The sequence below is a fragment of the Panthera uncia genome, chromosome F1 (assembly GCF_023721935.1).
Source record: "Panthera uncia isolate 11264 chromosome F1, Puncia_PCG_1.0, whole genome shotgun sequence".
Taxonomy (NCBI): Eukaryota; Metazoa; Chordata; class Mammalia; order Carnivora; family Felidae; genus Panthera; species Panthera uncia.
The window spans coordinates 33,981,766-34,009,032 of NC_064813.1; the positions used below are offsets into that span (position 1 = coordinate 33,981,766).

Genomic DNA, 27,267 nt, shown 5'->3' on the forward strand with positions numbered 1-27,267 from the left:
GCCCCGAAGGATTCATTGCATTCTTAAAACCTCAGACTTCCCCACCTTTGGCCTGAACACCCTGGTGCGGCAATGGCTCCACCTGCTGGCCATGATGGGCACCTACCACTCAGCTGTTCATTTGTTTCCATGGTGGGGTTCTCTCTTGGCTGCTCTACCCTTAAACAGCCTAGTCCAGCAGATCTCGCATATGAAGCTCATACAACTATAAGAGGTCACTGCTGAAGACGACTATACAGATGCGTTCAACTTAACTCCCCTATGTCAAGTTAAAGACAAAATAAGGCCCAGAGAGGAGGGGTCGCTTGCCCAGATCCCCTGAATTCAGATGTCCTGAATCCGAAGCTCTTCCCTTCATCCTACCATCCCACTGTTCCACCAGGGCTTCAAGGTTCCTCCACTTGGATGTCATGAAGCTGGCAAGGGCCAGTCTCAGGATAGGTCTGGGGCTTCCAGAGTCTTTCATCAACAGGTGCTGTTCCAGGCCTGGCCAGCCAAGCAGGTCCCGGGGCCTTGAGACAAAGGAGAGACTGAAGAGCCCAGGAAACTGTGAGGCACAGCTCCCCTCTGCTGTGCCCACAGTCAGCCCCAGCGAACGAACTCTGGAGTATCACATAGTCCGTTGTGGAAAGCATGCCCAGAAGTGTCTTCTCCCGGTCGCACCTAAGTGGATAAGTCGGATTGTCCTCTAGGTGTAGACTCATGGGTCATCCGCATTGCATCCCCTCTAGGCAGGTCAACCAAACCCAGTAGCAAGCAAGCGATCCTGTGCAACAGGACGCTGCTTCTGTCCCTGAAGACCCCATCCAACGAGTTCACTGTCAGCATTCAGTCATTCTGGAAGTCTCATGGAGCACCTGCTATGTACCCACGCTGTGCCAGTGGCTGGGGATAGAGCAGCGAACAGATCCTTATGGAGCTTCCAATTCTGGTGGAGAAGAAAGACGATAAGCAAACATTTATCTAAGCAAATAAAGACATACATTTTCAGGTTGTATCAAGAGCCATAAAATAAAATGATGGAGAGTGACGGCTGATACTTTGCATGTATGGTGGATACTCCCAAGGAGGGGAGAATTGAGAGCGTAGCTCACCTGAATGGAGCGAGGGGGAGATGACGCCACGCAGGGGAAATGGCAAATGCAAAGCTCTGTGGGGCAAACCTTGGCAAGTTCGAGAAGCCGCAGATAAGCGAGGGCAAAAAGGCCACTGAGGCTGCGTCAGAGTGAGAGCAAGCAAGATCCGCAGGCCAGACCACATCAGGCCTCTTGGGCCTCAGTAAGGAGTCTGGGGGTAGAGAGGCAAGAGGGTGGAAGGGAGGAGGGCAGGTGGGGGATAGCCACCGTATCCAGAGGAATGATCGCAGCCGGGAGCAGGGTGAGAACAGCCGAAACAAAGCAGAATTCCAAAGAGGTCTTGAAGGTCCAGCTACCAGGACTTGTCACCTCCGTGGAGTCCTTCAAATACCAAATTTTAAATAGTGTATTTTATTTAATATTCACAGACACTCTATGAAGTAAGTCCTATTATCCCGGAAAACAAAACTGAGTTTTCAGGGGGCTGTGCTCGACGCTCCGCGGGCAGAAGCAAAGATGGGTAAGCTGTGAATTTATTTGAACCCACAGATGTTTCAGTCTTGAAAACAATACTGTAAATGCATTAAAACAAACAAAAACAACAAAATGCAAGGCAGCCGGTGAGAAAGAACACAAGGAAAGAGTGAGTGAAGTATTGTGTATCCAGGGGCGGGCGGACTCCTTCCGGCAGGGAGAGAGACTGGGGACGGTGGGTCCTGGGAAGATGGCACCTGAGTGGGGTGGTAAAAGTGGATACAATTTTGGTAGCAGAAACGGGTGAGGACCTTCGAGGCTAGAAGGGCATCCATAGGTACCTGCAGAGATAAGCATGTGGGGAAGCAAAAGGTCCTTTCAAAACACTGTGTTTCCCAGTACAGCAGACAAGTTGGAGGTATTAAGGGAAGCCAAGTATCAAAAAGGTGTGTGTCATTGAATCCCAGGCCACAGAGCTTAATCGTATTCATTGGAAAAGAGAGTACCACGGAAAAGTTCCCATGTATTCATCGACCTATTCATTTATTCGACAAACCTTTTTATTTATTTATTTTTTTTTGAGTGCTTATTATAAACCAGGTACTATGCCAGGCACCTGGGATAAGACACAGTCTCTTCTGTCAAAGTCTTCTCACTGGCGGACATGGGAGGGACAGATGACAGAACAATTCGTGCTGAACCTAAGTGATATGGTGAAGGACGCTTTGAGTGGAAGGGGCATGGAAACATGGAAGGCTTCCCAGAAGAGGTGACATCTGGGACAACTTAGTTTTAAAAGAAGACTCTAGAGATCAGTGTTCCAGGAAGAGGAAGGAGCCTTGGCCCAGGTGCAAAGTGAGGATGGTCATTCCAGAAATAACAAGGGGTTCTTTTAAGGCCCAAGCAGAGAACACGATTCTTCTTTGTATCTTCTATTTCTGTGCAGAGACTTTCTATTTGTTCTTTTATTTCAAGCATGTTATAATTGCTCATTGAGGCATTTTTATGATAGATGTTTTAAAATCCTTGTCAGATAATTCCAAACTCTCTGTCATCTCAGTATTGGCGTCTGTTAATTACCTTTTCTCCTTCAAGTTGAGATTTCTGGTCCTTGGTATCACAAGTGATCTCAAGTTGTATCCTGGACATTTTGGGTACTATGTTACAAAACTCCAGATCTTATTTCAGTGTCCTGTTTGGTGCTGGTCTGGTGGGGGGATTCCTCGTTACCAGGCGGGGGTGGAAGTCCCTGCCCTCCATTCAGCTGTTGACACCTGTTGGGGTGGATGCCCCATTCCTGTTGGATAGAATGGAAGTTCAGGCCCCCTATTATCCTTGTGTTAACACTACCCTGGTGACATGTCATTCTAGGAGTCCCGAGGGCCCCAGCCTTCGTCAGTTTACCTTTCAGAGTCTTCTTAGGTTTTCTTTTTTTTTTTTTTTTCATTTTTTTTTAACATTTATTCATTTTTGAGAGACAGAGTGCCACTGGGGGAGGGGCAGAGAGAGAGGGAGACACGGAATCCGAAGCGGGCTCCAGGCTCGGAGCTGTCAGCACAGAGCCCGATGCGGGGCTCGAACTCACGGACCGCGAGATCATGACCTGAGCCGGAGTCGGATGCTTCACCGACTGAGCCACCGGGCGCCCCACTTCTTATGTTTTCTATACACCATCCAGAATTTTTAGAAGCGCTCAGCCAGAGGAATAGGAAGCGGTACGTCTACTTTCATCTTGTCTGGAACTGGAAGTTCGTGCCAAAAGTATGAAGAAGTCAATCACTGGCCATGAGGCCTGCGTGCTATGGAGGTTGTAGATGAGCTTCTCAGAGCCCTCTTACCCCCTTAAAAGTTCTTGAGGACTCCAAAAAGCTTTGGATTTTGAGCGTTACATCTATCAATAATCACTGTCCCAGAAGCTAAAACTGGGAAATTTTGAAATTATTCAGTAATTCATTTAAAAGTGGTAATTTTCTCATTGTGTGAGTATGTAAGTAACCTATATTTTAATGAAAAATAATGCATTTTCAAAAATAAAAGCACTTCGGGAGAAGAGGGGCACTGTTTTGCATTTTGGCACCTCTCTTCAATATCTGGCTTAAGAGAAGCCTCCTGATTCTCTTTCATGTTTCTGTATTCAATATGTTGTCATATTACACATCATGTGGCCTCTGGAACACGGCGGTGTCTACACTTCAGAGAGGAGAAAAGTGAAAAAGGGCAAATCACATTTTACTATTATCAGAGAAAATCGTTTCAACCAACCCTAGAGACCTCTGGGAAATGTTTCAAGGTCCCTCAGGGGACCCTGGATTGCACTTAGAGAATTGCACTCTTTCCACGGCTGTGGCTGCTGAGCCCAGGAAACGGGGCTGGTATGAATGAGGAACAGAACTTTTCATTTTATTTCACTTTAATGAATTCAAATTTTAAAACTGAAACAGTATAATTTTTTGTTAAATATAATCTTACTGTTTTGGTAAGAATACATTTCACTTTAACCCTCGAAAAGTTAGCATGTGAAGTGAGACGTGCCGTACGTATGAAACACCAGCCAGATTTTGAAGACTTTTGAAGAAAAGTGAAGGTGAGGGGCCTCTCATTAATAATTTGTTTACATTGGGTTTGTGTTGCTCTGGCAATTGTTTTGAATACAGTGGGTTAAGTAAAATGTACTGGCAAGGTTGATTTCATTTGTGTGTTTTAGGGTTTTTTGCTGCTGTTGTTGCTCTTTTAGGGGTTTGTTTGCTACTTTTACTTTAAAATTTTATTTATGTATTTATTTATTTATTTATTTATTTTGAGAGAGAGAGAGAGAGAGAGAGAGAGAGACTGGGGGTGGGGGAGGGACAAAGAGAGTGAGAAAGAATCTTAGGCAGGCTCTGCACTGTCAGTGCAGATCCCGACACGGGGCTTGAACCTGAGAACCGTGAGATCATGACCCGAGCTGAAACCAAGGGTTGGATGCTTAACTGACGGAGCCACCCAGGTGCCCCTGTTTGTTTTATTTATTTTTTTTAATGTGGCTACTATCAATTTAAAGCTACACGTGTAGCTCATAGTAGGTTTCCACCTGGTAGTGCTGCTCTAGCTGAACCTGGGCAACGAAAGCTTTCTGTGCCATGTGAAGTTTATTCTTTATTGCCAAGGTAATGTGGAGCCATCGAAAGATCCCAGGTAGGGCAGCGGCAGCAGCAGCAGATTTGCATTTTAGAAAGTTCGCTTTGGCAGCAGTGTGGCGTGTGGGTTGAAGGAGGAAGCAGCTAGGAGGTGATTTTACTGCTGAGGATAAGGGAAGCTTGGGGTCTGGAGAAATATACTGGAAAGACAAAATCAACTGGTATCGGTTCTCGGGTGTAGTGACGACACTGTGGGTCATACAGGAGAGTATCCTTATTCTTAGGAGATGCCTGCAGAAGTATTTAAGGATGAAGTGTCCTATTAGCCACAATCAACTTTTAAGTCCTGTATATCCACATGGAAACATCGCACACATATACACAATGCATATTTGTGAGAGCCTGGGGAGGAAAGGCAAGTGGCATGTTAGTATTATTATGAAAAATATATGTAGATGGCGAAGGGAGGTGGGGAGAGAAGGCAAATGCGTTATAAAATGTGAGTCACTGTGACTCTCAAAGTGATCTAGTAAATAAGGGATCATTTTAATTTTTTTTTAATTTTTTTTTAACGTTTATTTATTTTTGAGACAGAGAGAGACAGAGCATGAACAGGGGAGGGGCAGAGAGAGAGGGAGACACAGAATCGGAAGCAGGCTCCAGGCTCTGAGCCATCAGCCCAGAGCCCGACGCGGGGCTCGAACTCATGGACCGTGAGATCGTGACCTGAGCCGAAGTCGGACGCTTAACCGACTGAGCCACCAAGGCGCCCCAATCATTTTACTTTTTTTTAATCTTTCTGTATGTTTGAAATTGTCCAAAATGAAGATATGGGGGAAAATGAAAAAAAAAAAAAAAAAGCCCTTAATGCATTGATTGGATGTGAGAGCAAGGGGAAAAGAGCAGGCAAGAATGATTTTCTGGTTTCTTGATTGACAATGGAGTGGACAAGGTTGTCATTCTTTTTTTTTTTTTAAGTTTATTTAATTATTTTGAGAGAGAGAGGGAGAGAGAGAGCATGTGTAGGGGAGGGGCAGAGAGAGACGGAGAGAGAGAATCCCACGCAGGCTCCATGTTGTCATCGCAGAGCCTGATGTGGGACTCGAACCCACGAACCATGAGATCGTGGCCTGAGCTGAAATCAAGAGTCAGATGTTTAACCGACTGAGCCACCCAGGCGCCTCAGTGGTTGTCATTCTTGAGACGGAAGCACAGAGAATACACAGGACTGTGGAAGGTCAGGATGAATCCAGTGTGGAATGCGTGCGCTTCAAGGTGCCTTGGGGACCCAACGGGCAGGGTACAAGCTTAAGTTTCTGAGAGGCAACGGTTCTAGAGATGCAGACCTGCATGATTTGGAATCTGGACAGTAATTGAAGGTTTCTGAGAGCAGTATAGTATCTAGGGTGTGTGGGGTGGGGAAATAGAAGAGAAAGAGGTGTGAGGACAGAACCCCAAGGGAACGCTAATGTTTAAGGGTCTGCAAAGGAGAATGGTGTTGTAGACAGCCTCCATGATGCCCCCCAGGATGGCCTCCTCATATTTGTACCACCATTGGTCTGTGTGACACAGTCAGAAATGATGGTATGTCACTCCTGATATTAGGTTCTAAAAGACACTGTGGCTTTCATTCGGGCTCATTCTTCTTGAATCGCTTGCTTTGGAGGAGGCCATCTGTCATGTCACGAGCAGTGCTGTGCAGAAGTCCACAAAGAAGTGGCAAAGAACTGAAACCACCTGCCAACAGCCATGTGGAGCTGGGAAGAGCTTGGAAGAAAATATTCACGAATGAATGAATGAATGAATGAATGAATGAATGAGACTGAAGTCTCTTGAGAAACCCTGAACCAGAACAACCCAACTAAGCAGTTCCATACGACTAAACTGCTCCCAAACTCCCGCCCCTAAGAAACTACATGAGATAATCAGTGCTATTTTGAGCGGCTAAATTGGGGGTGATTTGTTATGCAACAACTGACAGCCAGCACTGAGGTCTCAGCGGAAACTTAGAAGAGTGGTCAAAGAGATATGAAAACTTTGAGACTAGGATAACACGAAGCCAGGGAAGAGAATCTTACATGGAGGAAGGTCTGGGATACAGTATCCAAATGCCACCAAGTGGAAGAGAAATGGACTTTTCAGCAAAGGGGTGGTTGGCAATCTTGGTGAAAGCAATCAGTAGGGTGTAGGAGGGCAGAAACCAGATGATAGTAGACTACAGAGTAAATAATAATAAACGCTATGATCTTTCCATTGTCACATTTAATTGGGGGGGGACCCTAGTGACAAGTATCATAATCTCCACTTCAGGGATGAGAAAGCCAATGTCACGCTGCTGCTATGTGGTAAAAATCTGTCCCCCCACCCCTACACAAGGGAACTATTCAAGAATTCTGTCTAACTATATTCATTACTGTCTCTGGAAAGAGTTCTGCTAAACTCCATTTTGGTAACCTCATTCCATTGGTGGTTGTGTTCTTACATCCTTTATAATTTCGGTGCCCCCAGATGGCTGCCCAGCTGGGACAGAGGCTCCTTCTAGTTCTGCCTAAATCAGCCTTCCTGCCTTAGGTAAATCCTTGAGAAAAGAACTGACAAATTAAAATGAGTGAAAAGCCATTCTTCCATTCATTCCATCATTACTCTTTTGAGTTCTTTGAAAGAGCCTCAGCTACCGGGCCAGCCTTCTGAGATACGGATGGGCTACCCATGTGATGTTTTATATCTGAAGTCGGCACTCCACAAGCAGAAGAAAGTCTGCCTTATCTTCCCAGGGAGGGGGCCCCTACCCAAGGTTGAATAAAGCACAGCATCAACGAATGAAGCAATCAGAGTAATCACTCAGCAGTGATTAATAGCAATAACTCCCAGGTCTCACACATGAAGCTATAGATATGTAGCTATTTCTAGCCCCAACTCTGTTCTAATGTCTTTGACCTTCAGTCAATCAGTTCACTTTCCTGTGACCCATACCACCTCCGCCACTGAAAGGTTTCCTGAACAAGGTTTGCCTTGTGAGAAGAACCCACCTCAGACCTGCTCGAGCTTTATTAAGTGACCGTGTGGTGTCTCGGTCAGTCTCCCTGGCTTTGGACTCAGGCAGGCTCCACTGGGATTCCAGTATCTGTGTGATTGCAAGTGGGTTTCACTTTTAACTTTTATTATTTCCAGGTTTCTCATCTGGGAGAAAAAAAAAAAGAGGGATGATAATATTTACCTCATAGCATTCCCCTAAGTATAGTAGGGAGAAAAAAATTGTCTGTAAAAATATGACCGCCCAACTTCCTCGTTCTAGTGTGGGGCAGGAACCACCTCAGAGGTGCTTGGGTCATTTGTTGAGGGAAATGCTTTGGTAAACCTGTGTGGCCAAGAAAAGCAGCTAAGCTCCCTCATGTTCACCCATCTCCACAGTTCCTTCTCCAACCCCCGATTGAGAATAGCCCAGAATGCAGAGATTTGCTCAAGAGAGATAAATTACAGGACACCTGGGTGGCTCAGTTGGTTAAGTGTTTGATTCTTCAAGTCAGCTCAGGTCTTGATCTCAGGTCTTGGTCTCAGGGTCATGAGTTCAAGTCCCACATTGGGGTCCATGCTGAGCGTGAAGCCTACTTAAAAACAGAGAGAAGCAGAGAGCTGAATTTATTTGTGTAATAAAGTAGTAAGAAACTTGTGTTTCCAGGGAGAGGTGGGGAACAGTAGAGAGAAAGAAAGAGAAGGGGAAAATGGCAGCCAGGTGGGAGGGCACCATGTGAGGGAGATGGGGAGCGTTGGTGTGGAGATTTCCAGCTCTTGCTTGTTCTAAGTGGTGTTACAACCGTCATGTCTTGCTTCCGACCTCCGGTAGAAGTCTTCCACACAAAATGGCCCTATGTTCTAAGGGTTTCGGGGATAGAAGGAAGGAAGGAGCTCAGCTTGCTATGAGTGAGAGTGATGCGTCAAGCGAAAGACATTGGCAGGAGGCAGATACAAGAGGTTGAATTCAGCCAGAACAGGAATTCATAAGGAAAAGTGACCATGAAAATCTCAGCCCATCTCTCAAGAATCCTTGGAAATTTGGGGGCAGAACACAGACATTCCACAAAATTGGGTATGGGGACTGGGCTACGTCAAAAAATACATGATCCAAGAAGGCTGGTAAAAATCAGAATACATAAGGATCAAATGAGAGAAGGTCCATAAAGCATAATTAGCTCAGAGCCCAGCTTGTGATAAGCACTGAACTACAGGTAGCTTCTTGTTATGATTTAGTGCGCAATTTCCTTCTTTCTTCACCCCTTTGAACTTCAAGGGCTCACAATCTACTTGAAAATTACGATCTAGTCATTCATTCATTCTGCAAACATTTATCAAATTCCTTCTGTATATCAGGTAAGTTAAATCATCTCAGGTAGCAGCGATGATCACAGCTAATGTTATGCAAGGCTCACTATGCGCCATGCGCTGTGCCATAGGCCTTACCTGGAGCGTGTCATGTGTTCCGCACGACAGTCCTAGGGAAGAACGCTCCCACTTTACAAATGACACACTGAGGCACAGTAAAGTTAAGTGGCTTGCTCAGATCACATAGCTAGCCAGTGTGTGTGGGGGGGGAGGCGCAGAGCCAAGGCTTGAACCCAGGCAGCCCGATTTCAGTGGACTATTTTAAGCTCTACGCTGTTTCTTTTTAATGTTTATTTATTTTGAGAGAGAGAGAGAGAGAAAGCGAGCAAAGGTGGGGAAGAGAGAGAATCCCAAGCAGTGTCCCGCACTGTCAGCACAGAGCCTGACACGGGGCTCAATGCCACGAACCGTGAGAAGATGACCTGAGTCGAAACCAAGAGTCAGACGCTTCACCCACTGAACCACCCAGGCGCCCCTCCAAGCTGTTTTTAAATGCAGTCGACCTGGGTGAGTTATGGCCTACGGAAGGGGGCGGGTGGAGATCACGAGGTAAGGGTCCTGGGGAGATAAGCCTACAAGTACTGGCAGGATTTTCTTGCCTCCTTTCTCCTCACCCCTTCTACTCCCTTTCTAGCTCTCAGCTCTCCAGATGGGGGTGACATCAGGATCCTCACACTTCTCGTGGGTTCGGAGCTGCTCATCAGCTCTGCGTTGTTCCCACCGTTAGCAAAGGGAAGGAGGAAAAGAAAGAGAAGGAAAAGGCCCATTAAAGCAACCAATAGATAATTAGGAGCAGACTATTTTGCCATAATGCAGCACAACAGCAATAAATAAATCAATCACTTGGGGGGTGGGGAATGACTCGCTTATAATCAGCTATTAAAGGCTTGTACCGCTAATTAGTCTATTAATTAGAACTGTTCTCGCCCTTCCACACGTTATCAGCCTGCCAAGGCAAAGAAAACTCAGCCCCAGGGGCAGGAGATAAGAGAAGTAAGAAAGACGGAAGTAGCAGATTCAAACAGCTGGGCAAGTCTGTGTTTTAAAAGCACAGCTTAGTGCCCGGGGCAAATCCACCTGCTAGTAAGAAAGGAACGTTTATCAAAAACCAAAGGGCTGTTGTCTTTGTTGAGCAGAAAGGGAAGAAACGATTTAATCTTTAAAGAGAAAAACCACCATAACCACACAAGGGGATCTGTGAAGGGCAGCTCCACTGGGTGTTCCCTGGGGCACTGGACACAGTGAGAAACACACTTGCTTAGCGCAAAGGCAGCGTTATCGGAGGCTCAGGAGCACGGCCCTCTATCCCCTGATGCTCAAGTGTACTCATCTTGGGGAACTAACACATGTTGAGTGCCTACTATGTGCCAGGCACACCCCTTCTGTGCTTTATGCTTGCAACATCTTGTTTGCTGATTTCATTGACATTCTTAGAATGCCCTACAGTTATTTCTAGGAGTTCTCAGAAAGAAGCCTCATTGGAGCCCTCACAGCTGTGGTCACCAAAAGACGGTTGTTCGGCTCTTCCTCTCCTGTTCTGACTCTCAGTGGTCTGTGCCCCCTGCCACCCAGAGCCTGAAGAAGCCTCTCATCCATCACTGACTCAAAGGGCCTAGGGACTGACAAGGTCTTCTTCAACAGTTCATACAGGCTCTGAGCCTCACAGCTCTCTCCGTGTCCCCAGGAGGGGCGCAGTGGGGAGGACTGTAGCCTTCATACTGCTCCCCTCTCTTTTCCAGCGTCTCTGCTCCCCTCCGGCCTCCCCTGGTTACCAAACTGACATCCCCATGCACTCAAATGAAAAATAGCAGACACAGAGCGGGGTGTTGGAGGCAGGTGTCTCCACTGGCAACAGCCCACCGGCAGCTGCTAGGTTATCTTGTTTCATCCTTACAAAAGCCGTGTGACAGGCTATTACCAATCCCATTTTGCAGAGTGGGGAAACTGTGGCTCGGAGAGGTTAAGTCACGCGGCCAGTCTTCCCGAGGCAGTGACAAAGCACTTAGCGAGACTTCAGTAAATATTTGCACCGCAGACAGAATTGGAAACATGGAGGTGATGGAAGGTTTCCAGCTTTGGGGGGACCTCAGAACTCTCAGGGGTCCAACTACGCGGTAAAGGGGGGCTGTCAATTGGGACAACCCTCTAGAGTGGCAGAAGGGCCAGAGATGGAGAGTACGGGGTCAGCCTCAAGGTCAATTGCTCCCTACCCCCACTCCTTCCTGCCCTAATACTTGTCGTATAGCTCACTTTCTACCGGCAACCCTCCCTAAGAAACCCTTTCAGAAACGGTAAGCGGTGACACTGTCCTGCCTGATCCTCAGGATGTCAATAGGTCTGTGTCGCAACAGTGCTTTCTGCTTTGTGGGTGAGAGGGAGGGGCAGTGGTGATGGATGTGTGGAGAGAGCCTGGGCTTAGGAGCCAGTGACCAGCCTCTATTCCCTGACAACTAGCTAGGTGACCTTAGGCAAATTGCTTTACATTATCCACCTTCAGTTTCCTCATATGCAAAATAGGAAATGTCAGCTGCCTACCCCCAAATGTTATTGCAAGGATCCAGTGCAGTAATACAACACTACTATTATATATACAGAGAGAACTTCACAATTACAGAGTGCTTTCATATGTATCTCTGCCAACCTTTAGATCCTCAACACCCTCAGGATTATTATCCCTAGTTTTCAGTTGAGGAAATAAAAGACACAGAAGGATTGAAATTCACTTGAAAACAGTGAGCGGTGCTATTATTCAAAAGCAGAATGCCTGGCCCTACCACGTCTGACTTTCAGACCACGCAGCACCACGGCATTTGCCCTAGAGTCTCTCCTCTGGGGTATGTGTCATGTTCAAAGCTTTCATTCATTCAATAAATATGTGTTGCCTTTCTACATAGAGTCAGGTAGCGAGGACACTTTGCAGAGCTCCTAGTGCGGCAGAGAAGGCAGACCTCATATGTGTGAGGAACAATATTGTGTGAGAAGGAGAGCGAGGACAGGTGATATAGGAGGAGACCTTAAGGAACTCTGAAGAGTGAGTGGGGCATAGCCTCATAAAAAGCCAGGGAAGGGCATTCTCTGCTCAAGGTGGGAAAGGGCATGGTGTTTGGGACTACTGAAGCATAAAAGGTAAGAGGGAAAGTGATGAGAGAGAGACTGGAAAGTCAGCTGAGTCCAGATTTTGAACGCTTAGCAAGCGAGTAGAGGAGTTTGGACTTTATCCTTAGGATAATGTGGAGCTACCTAAGGCTTTAAGCAGGGAAACGATTGGGAACCTAGGAAGATTTTTCTCGCTGGGATGTGGACGCTAGATCTGAGCTGGGCAAGCCTGGAGGCAGGTAGACCAGCTAGATGGGGACACATGCAGAAATTCAGGCAAGAAATAATGCTGGTCTGAGCTCCAGATGGGATCATAGGATGGAGAGAAGGGCAATCTTTTTTTTTTTTAATTCTTTTTTTTTTAACGTTTATTTATTTTTGAGACAGAGAGAGACAGAGCATGAACGGGGGAGGGGCAGAGAGAGAGGGAGACACAGAATCTGAAACAGGCTCCAGGCTCTGAGCTATCAGCACAGAGCCCGACGCGGGGCTCGAACTCACGGACCGCGAGATCGTGACCTGAGCCGAAGTCGGCCGCTTAACCGACTGAGCCACCCAGGCGAGAGAAGGGCAATCTTTGAAATAGATTTAGCAATCAAAACCAAGAAGTGGTGATTGATGGGGAATGTGCATGGAGAGAGGCAAGTGAGAGGAAAGAGTCAAGGATGGCATTAGCTTGTGTGACTGGTGAATGGTGGTGTCCTTGTTGGAAAAGGGGACATTAGGGGCAGAATATCTGCTTTCTATCAGGTATATTCTGCATGAACTTGTATCCCAACTTTGCCAAGAACCTCTAAATTATGGCTGTCTTGTCCAGAGGATGAGGAATGGGTGAAAAGATCCTGCCAACTTGAGAATTCCATTGGCCAGGCACTGAGGTGTGCACATGGTATATGTTGATGGTGCAGCCTCAGGAGGTGGAACGGCATCCAGTTCCTCTGGAGTAACAGGATTCATCTCCCTGGGTTTCCTGTGGGCCTTCTAGTCCTTCAACCCAACTTCCTTTTCTTTGGTTTTTAAGAGCTGTTTGTCAAGGGCAGACCGTATAAGGCATATTAGTAGTTGCCAAAGGGGAAACTGATCTTAAAAGAGTTTACTATCTAGAAGGACCAAGAAGACAACTAACTACGAAAATAACTACAGATCCATCCGTGTGGATAGTATTAATGGCCATAAATGTCATAAAGAACATGCTCCCAGAAAGCCATTCCTTCTGAATGGGGGAAATCAGGGGAAAAGGTATCCGAGTTGGTCTTAAAGGAAAGATGGAATTTCTATAGGCAGAAATGTGAGATTGGGGGGCAAAGGAGATATTCTAAAGGAGGAAACAGCATGGTCAAAGATGGCAGCGGGTACAGGTAATCACCAGCTGGGAATCCTGCTGTCTTAGGGTATCTGCAGAGATGGTTCTTAAACTGATGCTCTGGGCGTTTTGAGAAGTCTGCGAATGCCCTGACTATCCAAAATTGCGTATGTATGCACATGGACTATTCTGGAGAGAGGGCCCACACCTCTCCTCCAATTCTCGGAAGGGGCTGGATCTGAGAAAAGTTTAGAAAACAGCACTCTAATTCTCCCGAATTAGAATTCACAGGTGGGCTGGAGGCGTGTGTGTGTGTGTGTGTGTGTGTGTGTGTGTGTGTGAAACAAGCACGGTTGGGAATGACCGGTGCATACCTGGGATCTCTCTATAGGCCCAAGGAGGCCTTGGAACGCTAGCCTCACGAGCTTCCTGTCCTTTGCCACCCCCCGATTTCCCACCCCCATTTTACAAGAGCAGTCACCACTGGCACCAGGGTCTCCACTGCCCTAGGAGAAATAAAGGAGGCAAGGACCGAGGAGCAGGGGAGGAAGAATTCGGGAATCATGCAAAAACTCTGAATCGCCTTTGGAGAGAGGGTGGGAGGGGAGTCGTTCCGCCCTAAATCTGGAGACAGTCAGTGGGCCCGGCAGGTCCCCCCACCCACCGCCCCACAGCAAGGCTTCGGTCAAATTCTGGGAATTTCCCAACCCGTCGGCAGGGCTGCGGCAGATTTTCCCGGACGCGAGCGTGCCGTGCCCGCCGCGGCCGCTGGGTGGCGCGGCGCCGGGCACCGAGCGTGGGAAGCGCGGGCGCGCGGGCGGGCTGAGCTCACACTCCCGGGAAGCGGCCGCGGCGGAGCCGGGGTCCGCAGCGGCTGCGCATCGCGCGCCTCCCGCCGGGCGCTCGGGGGCTGCGAGGTGGACTGAGCGGTCCCCCGGGAGGGAGGAGGCCGGCCGGAGGTGAGAGCGGGACCCCGTCAGGGTGTCGGGGAGTGGAGGAGGTGGGGGGGGGGGGGGGGGCCCACCCCCCCCGGCCCCGGGGCGCCGCCCCGGGGCCCCCGGGGGGGGGGGGGGGCCCCCGGGGGGGGATGCGGGGGGGGGGGGGGGTGGGCTGGCCGTGCTCGGCTCGCGCCCCACCCCCGCTGCGGCGCGGCCTCCGGGTGCTGCTGCCCTGGCCGCGTGGGTAGGAGCGGATCGCGGCCCGAGCAGCCCCGGTCGGCCCCCGGGCTCTGGGGCCAGGGCTGGCTGGGCGGGGGAGGTGGCGGAGCAGCCCCCTGGCCCCGGCGCGGCAGCCCCTGCCCACTCCCACCTTGCGTTTCTCCGCTCCGCAGTGGGCGTGGTGCCCCTTTGCTGCAGAGGGGGCGCCCGGAGTTGAGGAAGGCAGTGGGGGAGGGAGAGCGCAGAGACAGGTGGTTGAGGGGGCGAGGGCTGGTGCGCCGAGGCTCGTGATATTAATGCGTATTTCTTTCTCCCCCCTTCCTCAGGGGGCGCGGAGGTGCGTGTGGAGGAGGCGGCGGGAAGGCCAGAGGCATGGCTCGGGAGAGAGGGCAGGCTGCCAGAGGTGCCACTGGGCTCTGGCTCCGATCAGCCCCCCCCACCCCCACCCCCCAAATTAATAAAGTGGGTGAGGTGGTGAGGGTGGAGGAGTTTGACGAACACCTGGCCCCGAACTGCCCCCAGCCGCTGCCTGGCTCCCGCGTGCATATCCGGGAGCCGCATACTCCCGAGCACTCTGCAGAGGCCGGGGTGGTGGGGGGTTTGGTGAGAAAGCCCTCGGTTGAAGGAGCTGCAGCAACTGAGTCAGCTCCAGAGATAGGGGTTTTGGGGGGCGGGAGGTGAGGGGAAGTCTCCAGACCTTCAGCCCGTGTTCATAAGCGGTGGGAGGTGGGGTCTGTAGGGAAACAGGGTAATGTCCTTAGGACTCCCCCCCCCCCCCCTCCAGCTTTGTTCAGAGCCACAGACCAAAATTCCGGATTCGGCGTTTGCCACATGTGCTTATTTCTTTTTTCTTTCCCTTTCGGTTTATTTTGTTTTGTTTTTGTTTTTGTTTTTTTTTGTTTTGCTTTTGGGGGGTTTTTTGTTTTTTGGGGTTTTTTTTGTTTTTTTTGTTTTTTTTTAGAGGAACTGCAAATGACAGAGCAGAGGGACGGCTGGCCCAGCCAATCCTGGAGCTGCTGCAGCACTTGTTCCCCAAACAAACACGTTCTGGTGCAAGGACAGAGAGGAGGGGGCTGCTGGCTCACGCGCCCCCCTGCCCCTCCGGGGACCACAGCTCCCTTGCTGCTCCCGTGTGGGAAGGACAGCCCGGCACCTTGGGCCACACGGACGGAGGCTGCCCTGGGCCAGGGTGAGTGATGATGGTGCTGCAGCCCCTCCCTGCTGCCCAGCGTGGGAAGAAGAATGCAGAGCCAGGCAAGTCTCTCTCTGTGTCCTCTGGGGTGGAAGGAGCGGGTATAGACAGGGCCGGGGCAGCCAGCTTTGGCATTGGTGGTGAAAGCCTTTACCTCCAGCCCCTTGGGTTTGGTTCCACCCCTGGCCTGTCCCTGGCACTCAACAACTGTGGCTATGTGCTTATTGGTGCCACCATGTTATATAACGCTTATATAATCTCCCAGGGCAAGCGCTGTGTCTCCGCTCTCGGGTCACGCCGACACTGTGTCCCTGTGGGAGGCAGGATCTGTGGAAGCTTTGGGGTGGACCTTCTCCTCAACTTGGCTCCTCCTCCAGATCCCCGGCGTAGGAGGGAGGGATGGGAGAACCGGACCCATCCACACCAGCTTCCTCTGGGGCTCAGAAAGAGGAGTTGGCTGGGCGGCCTCCTCACCTTCTTGCTTCTCTAGTCCCCCTTGTCCAGAGAACTGTCTGGTGGAGTGGATGCCCTTCTTGCGTTTTGAGGTCAGCATCGGTTCTTGGGGCCCCCTGGCATGGCCGACGGGTGTGGTGAGATGACCCCTGGGATGTGACAGAAGAATACGCGGTACATAGGGTTGGAGAGAGAGAGGCAGAGATTAACTCTGCTTTGGGGTTTATGAGCAGAAGTGATTAGAAGGATGGTAGTGGCCTTAGGAGAAATTTGGAGCAGGCCTAGGAGCTGGGGGATGGTCAGGGAAGGGTGTACGGGGAAGTGGATCAGACAGCAAAGATAAACATGGTGTTCTTTTACTGTACTCTCCACTGGGCTGTCCCTGGTTACCAGGGCAACAGAAGCAGTGATGAAAATCATGCCTTTCGTTCAGTGGAAAAATCTAGCTCCTCCTCCCGCCTCTTCCTTCTCTAATCGCCTGCGACCCATTGGGAGGTTGATGGCTCCAGGGATCAGAGACCCCAGTGTATCCCCATCAGGCCCCCCATTCCCCAGTGTTTTAATCATCTTGCCCCTGTTCCAGCATCCCTTATCTCCCCCAGAGCTCGGCAGTTGCGCAGGAGTTGGAGTGGAAGGAGGGGGAAGGGCATGGACGTCATTGCAGGGCAGGGCGGGCAGAGCGTGGGCAGAGACGTGGATGCAGGAATGACTGGCGCACGAGGAGGGTCGGGCACTGATCAGCTAGATGGCGCTTGTTTCTGGGGTGGTAGGACCTGGGGGTGGGAATAGTGGGTGAGGGCCCGCAGAGCCTAGCAGCCTAGGCTTCCCATAAATAGGGAATAGAAGGGCCTCAAGGTCTTTTTGGGGATCTCAGCTCCCGATGAAAACCAGGGTTCATTCATTTAGCAGGGACTGGCTTCCTACCACATGCGGTAAGGTTCTGGGAGCTGGGAAGACAGGACTGGCCCTTGACCTTGGAGAAATTGCAGTGGATAGGAGGAAGGTGGGTATATAGGGGAAGATCAGCCTGGCTTTGTTACAAGCCTGGAATCTGGGACTCCAGGCGAGGAGACTGGTGGTGTTCCAGACTGGAAGTGATGGATTAGGGTGGAGCCTGAGGGAATGCAGAGGGAAGAGTCTTTCAGAGAGCCACTTTGGCTTGCGGCTAGGTCGTGGGGAAGAGAAGGTGCTAAAATTTTGAGCCTTAGCGATTGACAGAAAAACCCGGATTCAGACTTCTTTACAGGAACATCGTGTTTGATCTGATGTTAGGCGACCTGCCTTCAAGACCACGGCCGTCCAAATTGAAATGTTTAGGGTCAGGCAAATAGAGTTTGCAGTGGAAGCCAATTCTGGGAAGAGAACTTATAGGAAATTGCATTACCAAGCCTCGAAGGTGTAGGTCGCTGAGCACGTATGCAGGGAGAGTGAGCCCAGGGCCCTGGGCATCAGCCTAGAATTGGGCGAGGCTGTATATCTTGTACCTGTTTATGATCCCAGCACCCGCCCAGACTGCTGGACCTGTTTCTGCTAATGAACACACACGTCTTCTATCAAACCACACCTGTTTTTGAAGTTCAGGTTTCTGTTTAAGTTTCCTTCTCCCTAGTAACTATGTCCAGGAGGCTATGTCCTGGAAAGATAGGTATGTACGCTTACTTCTCCACTCGTTCTCCTTGACCTCTGCTGTGCCATTCACTTATAGATTGCTGAGAGGCCCCAAGTTGTGCCTGCTATAGCCACGAGCCATCGGTCTTTAATTAGCCTCCACCAGCAAGACTGTTCTGGTTCCTTCCCAGTCATCACCCTAGAGGAGTAAGAGCACTGCACAGAGCGTCGGGAGGCTTCTGCCAGCTACATGGTCTCGGGTGAGGCACTTCCGTTTCCAGGACTTAGTGCCTAGTCTGAGCGGTCTGGTTTCTTCCATGTCCAAAGCCTTCGGATTTGACATCCAAAGCTTTCTCCACCTCTGCCCAGGTTTCTGGTGCCAGGCAGGCGTTTTGACCGAGCTGCGCAGATTTCTCTGATGCTTTGTGGGAAGGAGTAGCAGAAATGGAGGCCTGCTCTCTAGGGTAGACCCCTGTCTCCAAAGTGGGTGGGCGCCCTCCAGAGGCAGTGTGGCCCTTATCCCTCTTGGGAATGTGGAAATGCGGGAAGAGCAGGTTTTCCCAGTCACCAAGCAGTTGGCAGGCTACAGCCCATAGGTCAGATGCCTGCTTTTGTAAATAAAGTTTTATTGGAACCCAGACGTGCCCATTGTTTATGTATCGTCTATGGCTGCTTTCCCGCTAGGTTGGTATAGTTGAGTGGTGCAACAAAAACCGTATGACCCGCAGTCCCGAAATACACTGTCCTGCCCTCTACGAAAAACTGTGCCGTAGACCAACAAAGTGCTTAGATCTCCACTGAGATGCTTAATTGTGGCCGTTTCAGAGTCCTATGGTTCTTGAAGGTTCTGCATCGGGCCTTACTGTGTTATCCCATGAGAGGATGATATGGCAGTTGAGACAGTAGATTACTGGAATCAACCCAAAGATAGCCACCCTGTATCTGGGAAATCCCTTTCATTTTCATATTTCATATTTCCCTCGATGCCTTTGATTTGTGACTTCCAGCCTCACAGCCCCTTTTAGTGCCAGGGCCCTTAGAGATGCATTTTCAGAGAGCCTGCAGCCGAGCCTAGTTTGTCTGCCTGAGCCTGGCACTCATCCACTCTGTCAGAACAAGGCCCTCTGGCTTGGGGTTCGTAGGGTGTGCATCTGCGCTGGCTTGGGTCCGGAATTAGCATTCAAGGCTCTTGCGGCCAACACTTACGGTGTCCTCTTGTGTCCAGGTTTCCACCCTTTTGACCCGGTCCTCAAACCAGAGTCTTGGTGAAATTCTTGGTTGGGAACAGGACAAGCCACCCCCTTCCCCCCTCCCTACTACAGGACAGCCACACAGCAGTTGCATCACTGCTGGTCTGTGTTGGGATAGGAAGTGAGACACTCTCGTGGCCAGAGGAAACCACGTCCTGGGGACGGCGTTGGGGGGTGGGGGTGACTGAGGTTTATTCCCATTGCAGCTGGAAGGGAGGAGGCTGGCAGTGGGAGGAGGGAGCAGACAACCCAGAATAGCAAGCCAGAAGCTGAGCACACTCAGAGCTGCTTTTAGCCGGTACTGGTAAGCCTGGCCCTGGGAGTCTTGCTTCACACCTCCCTCCGCACATTGTCCCCAGACGCTGGCTCTCTGACTGTTCTCATCCCCCCAAGAAAGAAAAAAGAAAGGGTCCTCGTCAAAAGCCCTCTCTAAATACCTTTCATTTGTAGAGCTTAGGGTGACCCTGTCCTGCTTGGACTTGACCCGATATTGACACTGGTGCACTGACTTGGGGAAATATTTGTTCACCAGATATTTATTAAGAGTCTGTTACGCGTGGGGCACTGTATGAAGCTCAGAGGCTGCCAAGGCAGAGAAAGGATTCACAGTCTGGTCTGAAAGGCACAGGGACCGTTGAACCCATTTCAATATGATCTGCACTGGAATCTAGGCTTCTAGAGAGCGTATCCGCATCTGTCTTGTTCGTTGCCGTCATCCTGGCGTGGGGTACCGTGCTTGACACACTTGTAGGTGTGCACGTGCTTAATTGGTTGACCCGTCCTGATTTGGTGCGTCCCGGAAGTGTGCGGGAGGTATCTGAGTAGGCAAGTGGAGGAAGAGGGGAGCTCACGGCAGCGAGCGTGGCCGGTTTGGGGGAAGACGGGATGTTCCTGGGCCTCCTGGTGGTGTGGGTGCAGTTAAAGAAAGAGGGAACGCCCTGTGGGAATGGGAATCCTTGGGCCTCAGGGGACCATGGGAAGGGAGGAGAATGACCTAGGACAAGGTGGCAGGACAGCGGCAGCCCACACCATCGGAGAAAGCAGAGGGCCGGGCGGGGGGGGGGGGGGGGTAGCAGGGAAGGGTAAGACTGGGGAGGGAGAGTGGGAACTGTGAGAGAAAGCAGAGCTGAAGCAGGTGAGTCCCGGATGCACACGATGGCAGTGACAGAAAAGACACGTCTCAGCCCCATTCTGTGGCTCTTCAAAAGACCGTGTCCGGGTACGACCCCCATGATACCACATTTCTCTGCAGTGGGGCAGATGTGGGGAAATTAGCTGTAGTTTGAGATGATGGTTACCCTCTAAAATTCTTACTATGGAAATTGCACATGTATGTGAAGATACAGTTAGTGTGAGAACATCCCACGTTCCTGTCACTCAGCTTTAACACGTAATCAACATGTAGCCTGATTTTATTTGTATCCCACCCACCTATTCTTTATCTTTTTGTTGTTGTTGTTGTTGTTTTGTTTTTACAGCAGATCCCAAACATCATGTTCCATCCATAAATTCTCCAGTGTGGCTCTCTTAAAGCATAACCCAGTCATCGTATCCCCCTGAAATATCACTGGTTCCCCCCCCCCCCCACCCCCCGCCCGTGTTTACGTTTCCCTGCTGGTCTCAGGTTTTTAACAGTTCTGTTTGAATCCAGTTCCAAACAAGATCCACACATCTCATTTAGTTGATGATTAATCTCACGTTGTGTGTTAATAAAGATTATGGGCATGCTTAAAATAATTTATGTTTTGCAGTTCTGCCTTTTAGATTTATTTAGCTGCCCTGCTCTGTCTCCCTTCAGCTGCCATCAACAGCTTTCCTGAGTTCTGTTGAACCGTGTTGTGATTCCTGAGCGTACTTCATTATTCTTCTTGTCTTTTTGTCTTTGTGGTTTAATATAACTAGTCATTTATTCCCTCCTTCAGTAAGTGCTTCTGGACAGCCTGCTTCGTGCCAGGCGCTCTGCCGGGCTCTGAGCATGCAGCTGTGGAAAGAGAGCGTCCTGGGAGCTTACAGTCCAACCACATGAGAGCGGTTTGGGTCCACCTGTTGTCTCTTGCCCCACGTGTTCACCCCAGCTGAGTTGGGTGACCACGAGGTCACTTGTGTGCTGTCAGATCTGCTGTGTTCTAGGGCTTGGTATTCGTGTTCTTGTGCGGTCACTTATGTGGCTGATAAGTGCTTCTAGAACTATCCAAGAAGTCGGGTATGTTTCCTGTGGGAGGCATCTTTCATAGCCACGTGACCGGGAGTCTAGGAGTATCGCCGACGGACTTGGCGTGGATCCGTGAACACTTGTGGCCTTGAGTCTTTATCTCTAAGCAAGTTAAAATGGAGAGGCTGCTTTCCCTGGGGGATGGTAGAGAGGCCGAATGAAACATCTGGAAGGTGCTCTGAAATGTCGAAGGGCTCAGCAGACACCAAGTGGTGCCAACACGTTCTTTGAGCAGGTTGGCTGTTTCTGTGACTCTGTGAAGGTCAGGCTGCTTGGGGACTTTCGTCCAGTCTGATGAGGTCACCTGCCTAGGTAGGTTCACTTTTCCAGTTTTCTCTTCTTTGCTGCACAGTCGAGTCCTGGCTAGCCTTGCTGCCTGAGTAGCAGACTGTGATGCTACTGTTCGGGTCTGTCTTGCTAATAAAGCTATTAACTTATGTGCATCTCTCTGTGTAAATAATAATCAGACCTGTGTTGGGTCCCTGTGACCCTCTGATTTTGAGAACGGTCTGTGATTCTTGTATTTTTTTCTTCCATTTGCAGTTTGGATGCAGCTACGCTGCGGTTCACGAATTAGCATCTGAGCCTTAAAAAAAAAATCTTCGTTAATAAATTAAATGTATTCCCAGATATAAAGACTAGTATTCTTTCACCTCTCCTAGATATTTTGTCGTATACTTAAGATAATAGTACAGAGTATATTAAATATACCATGATATATATAATTCCTGTCACTGAAGGATTCATAGGTTAGAGTTTGAGAATACTTTTTTATTATTTCCAATTAAGCAGTCTTTAATTATTTTGATCGTATGGCTATGTTGGTTAAAATTTTTGAACGGATCGCTGTGTGTGTGTGTTTATAATTTCTATACAGTATGCCGTTGCTATACTAATACGTTATATATGTTATAAAATACAAAATAAAAAGAATTTTTTTAATGTTTATTTTGAGAGAGAGAGAGAGAGAAAGAGGGAAACACAGAATCCGAAGCAGGCTCCAGGCTCGGAGCTGTCCGTACAGAGCCCAAGGCAGGGCTCGAACTCACGAACTGTGAGATCATGACCTGAGCCAAAGTCGGATGCTCAACCGACTGAGCCACCCAGACGCCCCCAAAATAAAAAGAATTAAAGGAAGTTGTGCTGCAGTGTATATTCTCTGCCTTCCTCCAGCATGAGTCATTCCTGGTCCTGGTGGAGGGCAGCTCACACTCCGTCCCCACCCCTTCACACATTCAGGGCATTACTGCTCTCGCAGAGCTTCCCTCTCCCCCTGGCATTGCCAGTTGTGCGCCCTTTCTACTGGATTGCTTCCGTGTGCTGTTCTTTCTGTCTTCTTTGACTCCAACCCTTCCTGTTCCTGCCCCTTTCTCTGTCCCCAGAGAGTCTTTGGTCCTTGCAGCCTTCACTTCCTCTCTTGATTCCCCCCAACTCTGGGTGAAAGTGGTCTTGACGAAGCCAGCCGTGACCACCATGTTTCTAAATCTAGCCCTGGCTTCTTTGTCTCAGTCCTAGTAGCTCTGGCAGTTGGGCACATCTGGTCGGACCCTTTCCCTCGAAGCGCTTTCTTCCCTTGGCTCCCAGGCCATGAATCTCTGGTTTTGTGCCTGTCTCATTGGCTGTTCTTCTGTGGCATCTCTTCTCTTGACCTCGAAACATGTGCCCCTTCCTCTCTATCTTCTCTGTTTCTCTCTGTCACCCTCTCCCAACCCATGGCTTGAAATACAATCTGCATGAATGATTTCTAGAATTTGCTTCAAAGTAATCCTGGGAGATAGACAAGATTGACCATGAGTTGTTAACAGCTAGATCTGGGTGATGTGTACCTAGGGGTTCCTTGTACTGTTCCTTCTGGGTTTTTTTTTGTTTGTTTGTTTGGAATTTTCCATGATAAAAAGTTTAAAAAATCTATAGGCTAGTGACCCCCCCCTCCCCATTATTTGTCTGAAGCCCAGCCCTTCTCCTGAAGTATAGAGCTGTGTGTGTATCCACCTGCCTACTTAACCTTTTAACTTGGATGTTAATAGGCATTTCATGCTTACAAGTCCAAAACGGAACTCCTGATTTTCCCACTCAAATATATTCTTCCTGTGGTTTCCCGTCTTGGTTATGGGAATGCCGTCCTTCCAGTGGCTCATGCAGAATACCTATGGTCATGCTTGACTTAGCTCTTTCTCGTACATTTCTCGCTCAGTCCATCAGCAACTCCTGTTGACATTCTGATATATCCAGAATGTGACCCATGAGAACTGCTTCTACTGTCTTCGCTGTTGTGCAAGCCACCATCATTTGTCACCTGTTTCTTCTTTGCCCCTTACAGGCTATATAATCCTCAGTAGGCAGAAGGATCCCATGATACAGAAGCCACATCATGCCCTGCCAAGCTCCAGCTGCGCAGTAGCTCCTTGTCTTGCTCAGCGAAAGCCGTGGTTGTTGGTGTGGGGTAGAGGACCCCGTAGCTTATAAACACTGCCCAACAGAAATATGATGTGAGTTACGCATGGGAGCCACACGTGTAATTTGACATTTTCTGGTAGCTAAGTTGGAAAAGGAAAAGGAAACAGGTGAAATTCATTTTAATAATTAACCCGCGGGGCGCCTGAGTGGCTCAGTCGGTTAAACGTCCGACTTTGGCTCGGGTCATCATCTCGCCGTTCGTGAGTTCGAGTCCCGCGTCAGGCTCTGGGCTGACGGCTCCGAGCCTGGGGCCTGCTTCGGATTCTGTGTCTAAACTCTCTCTCTGCCCCTCCCCCACTCGCACTCTGTCTCTCTCTGTCAAAAATGAATAAACGTCAAAAAAAAAAAAAATTAAAACAGAATTAATTAACCCGGTATGTCAAAAATACTTGCACTTCTGGTAGATATCACAGGGTTATTCGCACGAAGTCACGCTCATGGCACATCTCAGTTTGGATTAGCTCTGTTTCTTGGGCTCCACAGCCTCCCGCGGCGAGTGGCTCCCGTGTTGGAAATGCACGCCTCCGTGATCTTCTGTGTCCTTATCTCCTACTGGTTCTTCCTTCTTTGACTTTGTTCTGGCCGCACTGGCCTCTTTGCGGCCCCTCAGATAAACTAGGCATTTCCTGTTCTAGGTCCTTCTATTTGGGACGCTTTTTCCCAGATAGCCCTGCGGCAGAGTCTTACTTCCTTTGGGCCTGTGACCAGATAGCCCCCTTGCGGTGCCCACTCCGCACCCACACGTTTGTTGGCGCCTCCTGTATCCCTACCCTCCAGTGTTTTCTCCCGAGCGCCATCACCACTTAACACACTGTAACAATTTCTGTTACTTCGTGTATTTTCCCTCTCTCCCTGCTAGAATCTGAGCTCCACGAGAGCAGGGACTTTTGTCACTTTTGTTCACTGCTGTATTTCCACAGCATGGAACAGTGCCTGGCACGTGTAAGAGATAGGTGGATGTGGTTAAAGAATTAAACGGGATGAATGATCAAGGAGGATTCTTTTTTTTACCAAGCACCGTTCGGTTGAGTGCATGTCACCGTGTGGTGTCATATTTTTGCAGCGTAGCTGTTTGAAGGCCTAGTTGAAGTCAGGGTATTTTGAAAGAGACCCCTTTATAAAGAGGCGATCATGGGTGCAACTTATAGCATAAATGGATTCAAGACCCCTGAAACGCTGCATTTCATTCATTTCCTTGGGTCATTTTAAACCCAGCTTGAACATCCTGTTGCAAGGGTGTGCGTAGGTACGGCATTTTGGAGATGACGTCCTTACCTTGAACGCGGTAACGTCGTCACATAATGGTGGAAACGATTTCCAAACGCCTGCTTTTAAGATGTTCTTTCTGTGACGGAAGTCTCTTTCAAAAAGTAAAGGTTTTCTTACCCAGTTTTTAAATGTCACCTTTACCTTGAAGGGACAGATTAAATACTTGTTTAAAAACATTCATTAAGTGGCATTCTACCGACAGGCGCTCCCTGCAGAAGAGGTCAGCAGATTTCGGAGCTGTGATGTTTTCTGCTTGAAAAAAACATACGTGTGATTCCTCTTTAAGTTGAGCGCCTCTTTCAGGGACCCTGCCGTGAGATAAGCAGTGACCGCGTGGTCAGATGATTTGTAGCCCTCACCCTCTCATTACATAGGGCTGTTATTTGTTGTATGGAGGATGGTACCCTTAAATTTGCTTCCCCAGGTACATGTAAACTGTATGAAAGTACACAGTCAGCTGGGGGTACCACTGCCCATCCTTTTGTGTTCGGATCTCCTACTCAGGCACAGGATGCCCCCTGGACCTTAAGTGACGGTGACCACCGGACACACAAATTGAAAGAATTCACTGGTGTCGATTCACACGTCAAATAACAATAAGATTTAATTCCCTATTTTCAAATAAAAGGAAATACAGACATCCTACTCATTTCTTCTTCGTCCTGATGGATCTTGTACTTGCCTCATCCAACACGGTTGTTGGATTGTTGGTTCTTCTGTATTAACCTTGTCTCTATAACTCGCATCCAGTTGAGGACTGGGTCTCCTCTTTTCTGTTGCTCCTGGTACCTAACAGGGCTGGGTTTCACCAGTATCTACGGACTGAACGGTGTTGGGGAATAGATCATTCTCTGACCTCGGCACCTTTGTTGGACGGCAAAGTCCGGTATCCAGATGTCTTTGGTAGCTGCTACAGCCATTTCTTGAACAGTATCAAAGGCGTCGGTGGCATTACGGAGAACAGCAGCGTAGTGTTGATGCTTGATGAGTCTTGATGCCTCGTCTGGTTCTGACAGGTAGCAAAAGCGGCAGCTGCGTGAGGCACCGCCGTGCCGTGCGGTAGATGGCTGTGCTCAGGTGCTGCTCAGGAAGTGGGCTGGCAGAGGTTGCTGGAAAAGATGGCCAGGGTAGCTGGAGTAGCCAGCTGTCCTCTTAAAGCATGGTGATACATCTTGAAAGCATCGTGGGATGTCTTCCTCCAGCTCACCTAGATGCTGAAAATGTCTGTGCGGGTCTGCTCTTCATCCGTGTTGACGGTCTAGGAGGTACGTCAGCTGGATGTGTTCGCTTGGAGTTGACTTTCCGACTGCTGTGACCAGAAACACAATTTACAAGATGAGCGGCTGGAAGGAGAGCCACAGACCGTCTCAAGAACAGAGGCCCTGTGTATTTTCTGCTGCGTGGGCCACCTCTCGTGTTCCCTGGACCCCACGTTGGCGAGCAAGGCTTGTCCCCGGCGGACCGGTCTTTGCTACTTAGATAACGCACTACTCTATTGGCATCTCATTGATGCACATCTGTACAGGGCCTCCTGGGTGAAAGAGTCCACCGTTCCGAATGGAGTGGGGTGGGAATGGGACAGGAAGGAATCTGCCAGCGTGAATGGGACGGGGTCTCTGTCCTCAGGGAGCTAATGGTTAGTGAAGGTGCCAGGCACCCATGCTACAAATACAAGACGAACATAAAAGGGATGTGAACGGAGTACAAGAAGGGGGTTTATTAGCCAGAGGGGGCGGTTGGGAATTGGAAGATGTCCCTTGGAGCATGAGGAAGAAGATCTTGTCCATCTTGCTCTTAGCTGAATCCTCGGAGGTGCTTCGTTCCTGTCAGGTGCTCAGTAATTACGTATGTGTTAATCGTTGGGTATTGAAGGAGTAGGCCTTCACCCGAAGAGGCAATGCAAAGGCCCGGGGGTCAAGGAAGAAATGGCTGCTTGGGAGAAAGTAGTTGGTGTGCTCTGAGGAGGTGTATGTGGCAGAAAGTGGGCCTCCGTATTGCAGAGTTAAGGGCAGTCTCCAGAGGGCCTCTACCAACTTCCTAGGAATTTGGTGGTGGTGGTTCTTAAGCTCTTTTGCACCAGTACTCATTGGGAGTTGCGTGCAAATGAGTCTCTTTCTCCAAGAAAAAAAAAATATCATAACAGCACGTGGTCTGGCATATGCTGTCAGAGAACTCACAGATCCGTGCTGTCAGCCGGGGGTCTGTCCGGGCTCTTGCTGAGATC

At 49.4% G+C, this 27,267-nt stretch overlaps 1 long non-coding RNA gene across 1 annotated transcript in view; it reads left to right on the forward strand.

The window, feature by feature from the left end:
• Positions 1-14,243: 14,243 nt before the first annotated feature.
• LOC125925336 (uncharacterized) overlaps positions 14,244-27,267 on the forward strand; it is a 68,189-nt gene continuing 55,165 nt past the window's right edge. Inside the window, exons 1-2 of the long non-coding RNA XR_007458792.1 lie at positions 14,244-14,404; positions 15,564-15,791. This is a non-coding gene — a long non-coding RNA (uncharacterized LOC125925336). The remainder of the gene's footprint in view (positions 14,405-15,563; positions 15,792-27,267) is intronic.